This window comes from Trachypithecus francoisi, unplaced genomic scaffold, assembly GCF_009764315.1.
Source record: "Trachypithecus francoisi isolate TF-2019V2 unplaced genomic scaffold, Tfra_2.0 Contig01440, whole genome shotgun sequence".
NCBI lineage: Eukaryota > Metazoa > Chordata > Mammalia > Primates > Cercopithecidae > Trachypithecus > Trachypithecus francoisi.
This window is the reverse complement of record NW_022681431.1, coordinates 11,085,690-11,097,258: the sequence shown is the minus strand read 5'-3', so window position 1 is coordinate 11,097,258 and position 11,569 is coordinate 11,085,690. Positions and strand designations below refer to the sequence as shown.

The 11,569-nt window shown below is 42.6% G+C and overlaps 1 long non-coding RNA gene across 1 annotated transcript; it reads right to left on the bottom strand.

The window, feature by feature from the left end:
• Positions 1–3,332: 3,332 nt before the first annotated feature.
• LOC117092144 lies at positions 3,333–4,504 on the bottom strand. Its single transcript, XR_004440642.1, has 2 exons — positions 4,349–4,504; positions 3,333–3,794 (listed from the first exon to the last, which is right to left on the bottom strand). It is a non-coding gene; the product is annotated as an uncharacterized LOC117092144 (long non-coding RNA).
• Between the last annotated feature and the right edge of the window lie 7,065 nt (positions 4,505–11,569).

Sequence of the window (11,569 nt, the reverse complement as noted above, 5' to 3'; positions counted from 1 at the left end):
ATACCCACATTTACCCCCCTCAAAAGACTTCTTTGCTGTAATCTATGACCTCCTTATAGCCATAATCCTTAAGTCAAACACGTACTACACTCAAAAACCTCCAAAAGCCCCTGCTCTAATTGATAGGACGGGCTGTCACCTCAGCTAAAATGCAGTGTTGATTTATCCCAACAAACTCTCAGGGAAATGTTGATCTCTGAAAGAGTAAAGATGACATCACAGATATTTTCAGGGAAATTGGGTGAAATACAATTTTCTTTCAAGAGCAAATAAACTCTCAGCGACGAGGGAATGAATATTTTGCAAAAAGTTGGCTATATGAAATCATTTTTAACCAATATTTTATAGGCATATATAAGTGACCGATTTTGACAGTACTAGGAAGTTTAGGATTTCTCACAAACTAACAGCTACTGAATAGAAAAGATCAAAATAGGCCGGACACGGTGGCTCACGCCTGTAATCCCAGCGCTTTGGGAGGCCGAGGCGGGTGGGTCACAAGGTCAGGAGATCGAGACCATTCTGGCTAACACGGTGAAACCCCGTGTCTACTGAAAATACAAAAAAAAAAAAATTAGCCAGGCGTGGTGGTGGGCGCCTGTAGTTCCACCTACTCGGGAGGCTGAGGCAGGAGAATGGCATGAACCCAAGAGGTGGAGCTTGCAGTGAGCTGAGATCACACCACTGTACTCCAGCCTGGGTGACAGAGTGAGACTCCATCTCAAAGAGAAAAAAAAAAAAAGGCAGTAAAAGCACTCTTTGACCAAATGGTATTGGTGAAAGAATAAATAGATCAATGGAACAGAATAGAGCCCAGAAACAGATCCACATAAATATAGGCAGACCCTGTCTTATTGCACTTCACTTTACTGTGCTTTGCAGAGGTTGTGTTTTTTATAACTGAAGGTTTGTGGCAACCTTGCATGAAGCAAGTCTACCAGTGTCATTTTCCCAACAGTTATGTCTCCGTGTCACATTTTGGTAATTCTCACAATATTTCAAACTTTTTCATTATTATCATAGCTGTTATGGTGAGCTGTGATCAGTGATCTTTGATATTACTATTGTAATTATTGAACTATGTCCATATAAGACGGCAAAGTTAATTAAGAAATGTTACATGTGTTCTGACTGCTTCACTGACCAGCCATTCCCCAATCTCTCTCCCTCTCTTCAGGCCTCCCTATTCCCTGAGATATACCAATATTGAAATTAGACCAGTTAGTAACTCTACAAAGGCCTATAAGTGTTGAAGTGAAAAGAAGAGTTGCACATCTCCCACTTTAAGTCAAAACATAGAAATGATTAAGCTTAGTGAGAAAGCAATGTCAAACGCCAAGATAAGCCCAAAGTTAGGCCTCTTGTGTCCAACAGTTAGCCAAGTTGTGAACGCAAAGGAAAAGTCCTTGAAGGAAATTTAAAGTGCTATTCAAGTGAACACACAAATGATAAGAAAGCAAAACTGCCTTATTGCTGATGCGAAGAAAGTTTTAGTGGTCTGGATAGATCAAATTAGCAACACCATTCCCGCAAATCAAAGCTTAATCCAGAGCAAGGCTGTAACCCTCTTCCATTTTATAAAGACTTAAAATTGTGGGGAAGCTGCAGAAGAAAAGCTTAAAGCTAGCAGAGGTTGATTCCTGGGGTTTAGAGAAGAAGCCATCTTCATAACATAAAAGGGCAAGATAAAGTAACCAGTGTTGATGTAGAAGCTGCAGCAAGTTATCCAGAAGATCTAGCTAAAATAATTAATGAAGGCTGCTACACTACACAGCAGATTTTCAATGTAGATGAAACAGCCTTCTTGTGGAAGAAGATGCCATCTAGGACTTTCAAAGCTAGAGAGGAGAGTCAATGCCTGCCTTCAAAGCCTTCAAAAGACAGCCTGACTTTCTTGTTAGGAGCTAACGCAGCTGGTGTCTTTAAGTTGAAGTCAATGCTCATTTATAATTCCAAAAATTCTAGGGTCCTTAAGAATTATGCTACATCTACTCTGCCTGTGCTCTATAAATGGGACAACAAAGCCTGAATGATAGCACATCTGTTTACAGCATGGTTTACTGAAGGTTTTAAGCCCACTGTTGAGATCTACTGCTCAGGAAAAAAAAAAGATTTATTTCAAACTATTACTGCTCATTGACAATGCACCTAGTCACCCAAAAGCTCTGATGGAGGTGTACAAGGATATTAATATTTTATGCCTGCTACTACAACATCCATTCTGCAGCCCATGGGTTAAGGTGTAATTTCATTTTTTCAAGTCATTATTTAAGAAATACATTTCATAAGGCTACAATTGCTATAGATAGTAATTCCTCTGATGGATCTGGGCAAAGTAAATTGAAAGCCTTCTGGAAAGGATTCGCCATTCTAAATACCATTGAGAACATTTAGGATTCATGAAAAGAGTTCGAAATGTCAGTATGAACAGGAATTTGGAAGAAGTTGATTCCACTCCCAGGGATGACCTTCAGGGGTTCAAGACTTCAGTGGAGGAAGTCACTGCAGAGATAATGGAAACAGCAAGAGAGCTAAAATTGGAAGTGGAGCCTAAAGATGTAACTGAATTGCGGCAATCTCATGATAAAACTTTACTGGATGAGAAGTTGCTTCTGTTTGTTTTGTTTTGTTTTGTTTTGTTTTTTCAGACAGAGTCTCACTCTGTCGCCCAGGCTGGAGTGCAATGGTGTGATCTCGGCTCACTGCAACCTCTGCCTCCCAGGTTCGAGAGATTCTCCTGCCTCAGCCTCCCAAGTAGCTGGGACTACAGGCATGTGCCACCACATCCAGCTAATTTTTTGTATTTTTAGTAGAGATGGGGTTTCACCATGTTAGCCAGGATGGGTCTCCATCTCCTGACCTCATGATCCACCCACCTCAGCCTCCCAAAGTGCTGGGATTACAGGCGGAAGCCACTGTGCCCGGCCTATTTTGATCTTTTCTATTCAGTAGCTGTTAGTTTGTGAGAAAACCTAAACTTCCCAGTACTGTCAAAACTGGTCACTTATATATGCCTATAAAATATTGGTTAAAAATGATTTCATATAGCCACCACGCCCAGCCAAGAAGTTGCTTTTTATGTATGAGCAAAGGAAGTGGTTTCTTGATATGGAATTCTACTCCTGTTAAAGATGCTGTGAACATTGTTGAAATAAAAACAAAGAATTTAGATATCTTACACAAACTTAGTTGATAAGGCAGCAGCAGGATTTGAGAGAACTGACCCCAATTGTGAAAGAAGTTCTGCCTGTGGGTAAATGGTATCAAACAGCATTGCCTACTACAGAGAAATCTTTCATGAAAGGAAGAGTCAATTGATGCAGCAAACTCTATTGTTGTCTTTTTTTTTTTTTTAAGAAATTGACACAGCCATCCCAATCCTCAGCAACCACCACCCTGATTAATCAGCAGCCATCGGTATGAAAGCAAGACTTTCCACCTCCAAAAAGATTATGACTCCCTGAAGACTCAGATGATTACTAACACTTTTAGCAATAAAATATTTTTAATTAAGGGGTGTACATTGTTTTTAGACATCATGCTATTATTGTACACTTCATAGACCACAGTATAGTATAAATACACCTTTTATATGTACTGGGAAACCAAAAAATTTGTTTCCCTCACTTTATTGCAATATTTGCTTGATTATGGTGGCCTGGAATCAAACCTGCCATATCTTTGAGGTATGACTCTATAGCCAACTGATCTCAGACAAAGGAGCAAAGGCAATATAATAGAAAAAAATACAGCGTTTTCAACAAATGGTGCTGGAACAACTGGACATCCACAAGCTAAAAAAAAAAAAAAAAAATCAATCTAGTCACAGACCTTATGCCCTTTACAAAAATTAACTCAAAATGGATCACAGTCCTAAACATAATATGAAAAACTACAACATTCCTAGAAGATGACATAGAAGAAAATGTAGATGACCTTGGAGTTGGCAATGCCTTTTTAGATAAAATTAATATTTTATGCCTGCTACTACAACATCCATTCTGCAGATCAAAGGCAGGATCCAAGAAAGAAATGATAAGCTGGACTTTATTAAAATAAAAATTTCTGTTCTGAAAAAGACACTGTTAAGAGAATGAAAACCAAGCCATAGACTGGGAGAAAATATTTGCAAAAACATATTTGATAAAGGACTACTATCCAAAATATACAAAGAACCTTTAAAACTCAACAGTAAGAAAACAAACAATCCAATTAAAAAATGGGCCAAAGACTTTAGCAGACACCTCATGATGAAGACATACACGTGGCAAATACACATATGAACATACGCTGCACATCATATGTCCTCAGGGAAATACAAATAGAATAATGAGATCCCAGTACAAACCTATTAGATGGCCACAATCCAGAATACCGATGATACCAAATGCTGGCGAGGATGTGGAACAACAGGAACTCCCATTCACTGTTGATGGGAAAACAAAATGACACGGTCATTTTGGAAGACAGTTTTGGCAGGTTTGGGGGTTTTTTTGTTTGTTTGAGACAGAGTCTTACTCTATCACCCAGGCTGGAGTGCAGTGGCGCAATCTCGGCTCACTGCAACCCCCGCCTCCCGGGTTCAAGCAATTCTCATGCCTCAGTCTCCCAAGTAGCTGGGATTACAGGCGTGCACCACCATGCCTGGCTAATTTTTAATATTTTTAATAGAGACAGGGTTTGGCCATGTTGCCCAGGCTGGTCTCGAACTCATGGGCTCAGGCAATTCGCCTGCCGTGGCCTCCCAAAATGCTACGATTACATGTATGAGCCACTGTACCCAGCCCGGCAGTTTCTTACAAAGCTAAGCACACTCTTACCTATGATCCAGCAATTGCCCTCCTTAGTATCTCCCAAAGGAGTTGAGAATCTGTGCCCACATAGGAGCTACACATGGATGTTTATAGCAGCTTCATTTGTAATTGTCAAAACTCGAAAGCAACCAAGATGTCCTTCAGTAGGCAAATGAATACCTGGAGTACATCCAGACCAGGGAACATTATTCAACACCAAAAAGAAATAAGCTATCAAGCCATGAAAGGACATGGAGGAATTTTAAATGCATGTTACTAAGTTAAGCCTATCTGAAAAGGCTACATACATATTGTATGTTTCCAACTACCTGACAGTCTGGAAAAGGCCAAACAATCGAAACAATAAAACGATCAGTAGTTGCCAGGGGCTACCGGGAAGGAGGAAAGAAAGACTGCAGGCCAATAAAGTCTATTTTTTTAAGAAGTTTGAGACATATAGACCCTACAATAAAAAACATCTTGGAGGCCGGGCGCGGTGGCTCACGCCTGTAATCCCAGCACTTTGGGAGGCCAAGGCAGGCGGATCACGAGGTCAAGAGATTGAGACCATCCTGGCCAACATGGTGAAACTCCGTCTCTACTAAAAATACAAAAATTAGCTGGACATGGTGGCGTGCACCTGTAGTCCCAGCTACTCAGGAGGTTGAGGCAAGAGATTTGCAGTGAACCAAGATTGTGCCACTGCACTCCAGCCTGGCAACAGAACGAGATTCCGTCTCAAAAAAAAAAGAAAGAAAGAAAGAAAAATACACACTGTGCCTTCCTATAGTAAAGGACTGTGGGAAAATAAGGGCATCACATTCCATGAGCTGCTGGCACACAATAAGACCCATTTTGTTTCAAGCACTGGGCTGGAGGGCTTGGACTGCACCAGAAACCAACAGTACTCACTCAGAGTTCAAATAGATATATAGGCAAATAAATTATTTACTTGCAAGGGCACAGAAATGTAGCAATTAAAAAACATATTAAAGAAAAGGATGTGAAATAGTCACATCCATCATTCTCCTATATCACGTTCCTGGATTTTAGTCTTTATTTGTAGAGTAGTTTAGGAAGTGGGAAGTGAGAAGAAGTAAACCAAAATGATAATGAATGATTCTTTATGGTAGGTAAGTTAAAAGTCCTGTGAGATTTTCCTTCTAATTTCATCTAAAAAGCATGTAATCATATTTTAATCATAGACTTAGAGGCTAGATAGAGCCTGTACTCTGTGGACATTATTACAGGCTAGTGAAGCCAGAGGAGCTATTATTACACGTCATCTGGCCCAACCCTTTCATTTTGCAACTAAGGAAACTGCAGACCAGAGAGATTAAGTGATATATCCAAAATCACCCAAGATCACTCAACCAGTTTAGTGACTTTGAGGAACTTGCTGATCTTAAAAGCAAAAGACTCATAGAAGCCAAGGTGGACATTCAAGAGAGCATCAAGAAACAAAGATTTTGATGGAAGTCAAAATCAGCCAAAATCATCTCTTCAAAATAGGAAGCTGAATCAGATTGTGACAGTAGGAGTCTAAGGACATTTGTTAAATGACTGCTCTTGGCAACCCAAGCTCATTGGAACACCAGAGGCTTAGAACTTCATGCTCCATTCTGTGTAAAGGAAGTTTTTCTACCATGATGAATAATAGGCCCAGGGTTTGGTTCATTCTTTCCATCTAGAACATTCTTTTCTCCTGGCTGCTGTTCCCACTGTGACTGCCTCTCAGTCTCATTAACCATGACCCCCTTCATGTGTAATTATCCAGATTTTACTCATTCGTGAGCTTGAGAGGAAATGTGAGAGGGATTCATGCAGGACAATTTGCCCTCAGACCTTGGACCCTACCTAAAAATTGTGAAATGACCATGGAGTTCCATTGTTATGGATATACGTGAAACCCTGAATGGATCACTGGATGTGCTAGAGACTACACAAAATCCCAAGGAAGCTCCTAGCACGTAGCTATTACCAGTTTCCAGGCTGGTGATGTTTTGTAGTCTTAGACCAAAGCCGCTGAAGCTTGGGCATTGGCCTTGGGTCCTCAGGTTTTTCTGCTGCAGTCAAGGACTCTTAATGTTGACAGTGCTAATAGAAAGCAGCTCCCATTGAAGTCTCATGAAGCCCAGAGCTACAGACAGAAGACATTATGAATATCCACAATTATTAACATTAAAATTTGCTCATTGATATGATTTGGGTCTGGGTGGGGTGGCTCATACCTGTAATCCCAGCACTTTGGGAGGCTGAGGCGGGAGGATCATTTGAGGTCAGGAGTTCCAGACCAACCTGATCAACATGGTGAAACCCGTCTCTACTAAAAATACAAAAATTAGCCATTCATGGTGGCACATGCCTGTAGTCCCAGCTACTTGGGAGGCTGAGGCAGGAGAATCACTTGAACCCGGGAGGCAGAAGTTGCAGTGAGCCGAGATCATGCCACTGTACTCCCGCCTAGGCAACAGAGTGAGACTCCATCTCAAAAAAAAAACAAAAAAGAGAAAAAAAATACTTGATTTGGATTTGTGTTCCCATCCAAATATCATGTCAAACTGTAATCCTCAATGTTGGAAGTGGGGCCTGGTGGTAGATGACTGGATCATAGGGGAAGATTTCCCTTTTGGTGCTGTTCTCATGATAGTGAGTTATCACGAGATCTGGTTGATTAGAAGTGTGTAGTGCCTCCCACCTCGTTCTTTCTTCCACCTGCTCTGGTCATGTAAGACAAGCCTGTTTCCTCTTCACCTTTTGCCATGATTATAGCTTTCCTGAGGCCTCCCTGGCTATGCTTCCTGTACAGCCCGTGGAACTGTGAGCCAATTAAACCTCTTTTCTTTATAAGTTACCAGTCTCAGGTATTTCTTTATAGCAGTGCAAGAATGAACTAATACACACATTATTTATTCTAAACTTTACACAGACACAATCGGGGAAAGATTGAGGATGTGCTGGTATATTTCACTAGCTCGTTGCATTAGGCTCAACGTAGAAATCTTGGGATATATATTTGTCACCTGTCAACCCAAGCTAAAGGTGTCCATCAAGAGAATATTTTCACTGTTCAGCAAGCAGCAAGAACTCCTTCCATGAACTCACATACTGATGAGGACAAACACCCCTGGTACATATCTCCCTTTGTTCTTTTTAAACCCCCTCTTCCCTTAAAGGCAGCCACCCCAAGGGCCAGCATGACAATAATGAAGAAGTCAGATGTCTACAATCCCTCTTTCTGTAGCTCTGGGCTTCATGAGGTTGCAGTTGGGTGCCCTTTCAACACTGAGAGTACTCGACAACAATAGAAATACACAAGGACTCCAAGGCGATACCCAAGCTTCAACTGCCTCAGGTTGAAGACTAAAACATCACTGGTATGATTTTGATTTATACTTTTTCTTGTCACAGATGAGTTTCTGATGACAGTGGACAGGGGTTGGGCTGTCTGTCTCTGCTAAAGTGGCCCTCGTGTCCTCTTAGCAGTAGTGCTGGGGGCTCTGCCCAGAGTCTCACTTACTATGGAAAATGAAACATCAAAGCTACCATAGGTAAATATGAGCATAAGCAAAGAAGAGCTTCTTAGAGAAGATATGGCAACAGGAACCTGGAAGTCTGGAATTGTGTTATATCCGTGGCTTCACAAAAGAGAGGTCACGTGTTTATCAAAGTAACATTACCTTTAGGAGACAAGGCCAGAGAAATGGGGAAGCTCAGAAGCATCCTAAATTTGATAAATGTATTGGGAATACAGATTCCAAGATTGCTGGGAACCCTTAATGAAATTTCTTTTCTACAAAAATACCAGGACAGCCAGGATGGTCTATAAATCATTTCACTTCTTGATAGATATCTAGTTTGTTTTCCAACTTTTCATGTTCATGAACAAGCCTGGGATGTGCAGTTTTGAGTGTCTAATTACTGCCTTTAGGTAGCCTTGAAATACTATGCTAGATACAGTAGGAATGGTGCTAGGTGCGGGGGGTCAGGGGAAGGGCAGGGGTGGAAGCAGCTGAACTTGGTGAAGGTGACGTTTAAAGGGGAATCCAAAAAGGCAAGAGAGTAAGGGTAGGGAAAAACAAACCAGGAACAAAGAAGACAAGAGCAAGGAAAGACAAAGTAGGGTTGTTGTTGTTGTTGTTTTCTAAATGGCTTTAGTTGCTTATATTTCACATCTAAGCTTGTAGAACTGATGACTACCCCTCCTTTGTAAAAGCCTCACAGAGCTCTTGGCTACTTCATAACTCTGACTACTCCAGCCTCTCCTGGTTCCCATTTCTCTCTTCACTATTACATGTAAGTCTTCCACGATATTCTTTTTCTCCCTAGGGACTCTCCTCTGCCCATGGCTTTGGCTATCACATCCCTTGGCCTATTTGCCAGGTCCTTTGTTCCAGTTCCAGTCTTTCTCCTGACCACCAATATTGCATTTCCCTCTGGGGGTCTCCATCTGGATGTCCACAGGAGTTTCAAACTCAACAGGACAACAAAAGTTTGTTACATATAATGAACAATGACTGTCACTCTTATACAGAATGTGGGAAACAGTAGGCTGGAGGGCTATGGAGAAAACAGGAGTGAATAAATCAGTCTCTGCCTTCACTGGGCACATAATTCTGGGCAGAAGGCAGCAAAAATGCAAAGTGAGATCAGCCATGGAAGGTTGGAGGCTTGTCAAAGAGGCTGCAGATACTGACAAAGAGGAGAGGGAGATCACATAGATAGGCAAATCAGTAGGAGCTCCACAGTGAGGTAGTAAATGCTATCTTCAAGGCAGCCTGAAAAATGGGACTTGAATGAGCAGAGAGGAGGTGGCAGGAGAGGGAGGAAGACATTCCAATAGGAAGAAAGTTCTGCAAAGAACACAGCACCAGCCTGTTAAGGACATTAAGACCACAGGGTCTTACACAACCATCCTGCTGACCTATTCTGTTTCTCTCTGGTCATTACCTTAAACACGAAGCTAAACTGGGAACTGCCATATGCAGGAAAGCCTATTAAATTCAATCAGCAATGAGGAGCCCTTGAAGGTCTTGAGCAACTGAGTAACATGGTGAGCCTCTGGCAGCAAGGGGGGACAGTCTCTTGAGAATGGGGGACAAGTTGAGATCCAGGAGATCTCCAGCAGGCCACTGGACATTTAAATCTGGAGTTCAGGAGAAGAATCGGGGTGCTACAACCCCACATCTAAGAATTATCTTCCCAGAGGAGGGCAGATCAGCACCAAGGGGGTGTGCAGAGACAGGATCCCCAGCAGCAGAACCTTTCCAAGCAGCCACACTTAGGTGGCCCAGAAAGGAGCTGAAGTTGGTGAGGGGCCAGAGAAGGTACTCACAGAGGTGGGAGACCAGGAGGAAGCAGAGAAATGGAAGTCAAGTAGGGGAGCTAAAGAGAGAGCCCTCAAGTGTTGTGCATGCTCAAGGAGAAAGACTAGGGAGGGACCCATGGACTTAGAGATGTGGCGTCTATGCCCAAGAAGGAGGAGGACTAAAGACAGACTCATGGACTTGGAGACCAGGTATCTATGCCAAGAAGGAGCAGGACTAAGGAGAAAACCCATGGATTTGAGATGAGTTTTACATGCCCAAAGAGGAGGAGGACTAAGGAGAGACCCATGGACTTGTGAGGGATCTTCTCTGCCACCATGTATTAGTCCTCTCCGCCAGGTCTTCCTACTCCTCTCAGACAGCCCAGCCTGTTCTCAGCATGACCTAGAGTCCTGCACCCCCAGGTCTCTGTTGACTTCACCTCTACACTCTCATCGATCCAGTCCCACTCATTCTATTCCAGTCTCCCTCACCTTTCTCTTAGTCATCCCTCTTCTGGACAATTTCACTGTGACACAGAACTGACCATCTCCTGGTCCCCTCCATATTTGTTCATAACTCAGTCCCGTACACTTTAGCCAGATGAGTTTCCCTAGAACCAAGCTCCAATCATAGTGTCCCCTGCTCAAAGACTCATGGTGACTCCCCATTACCTACTGCTTAAAGGTCAAACTTCTTACAATGGCAGTCAAAGCTCTCATGTGCAGCTTACTTACCATGAGGGTGTCTCCTACAAAGCCCTTATGGATGCAAACCAAACTCTTTTCTCCCTAATTGCTCTTATTTCTCTTAGGCCACTCACTGCGTTCAGACTTAGACCAGACGCAATGCTTCGTTCCCTTGCAAGCAATCATAACCCACCTCCACATCTGCCCAGTTGGCTGTGTGTCTCTCTTGTACAAGACTAGGCTCATTACTTCTTCTCTGAGATGTTTGTCACACTAAGGCCCTTCCTTGGATAGGAGCAGAGGTCTCTCCTGGAAGAGGTAGCTGAAAACTAGAAAACATGGGACTCAGTAAGGAGACCTTGTCCCCAGAGGAAAGGGTATACCTTCCTTTCATGGTCTTTTTAGGGCTGGAATTTGAATGTGGTCATGCTGGAGAGGGCTCCTGAGTGATAGAAAGATAGAAAGATGCCCCCATGAGGAGGCAGGTGGCAAACTAAGAGGGGTACCACAGAAGGGCCCCCCAGGTTGATGCTGGGTTCTACTTTTCATATCTTCCTCTCAGCAAATCTTCACCAGACACCTAGCACATACCAAGCACTGTGCTATGTCCCAGCAGTGGTATGCTGGTAAACTAGCCCTTGGAAAAGCAAAGGCCTTGATAAGTAGCGCTTGACGATTTCTGTGGTGTAAATATTCCCACTGTTGCCGATTTCAAGCTACCAACGTGGTAATACAGAATGTGGAGCTGGGAAGGAATGTATGCTGTACGACCTAGAGAGCC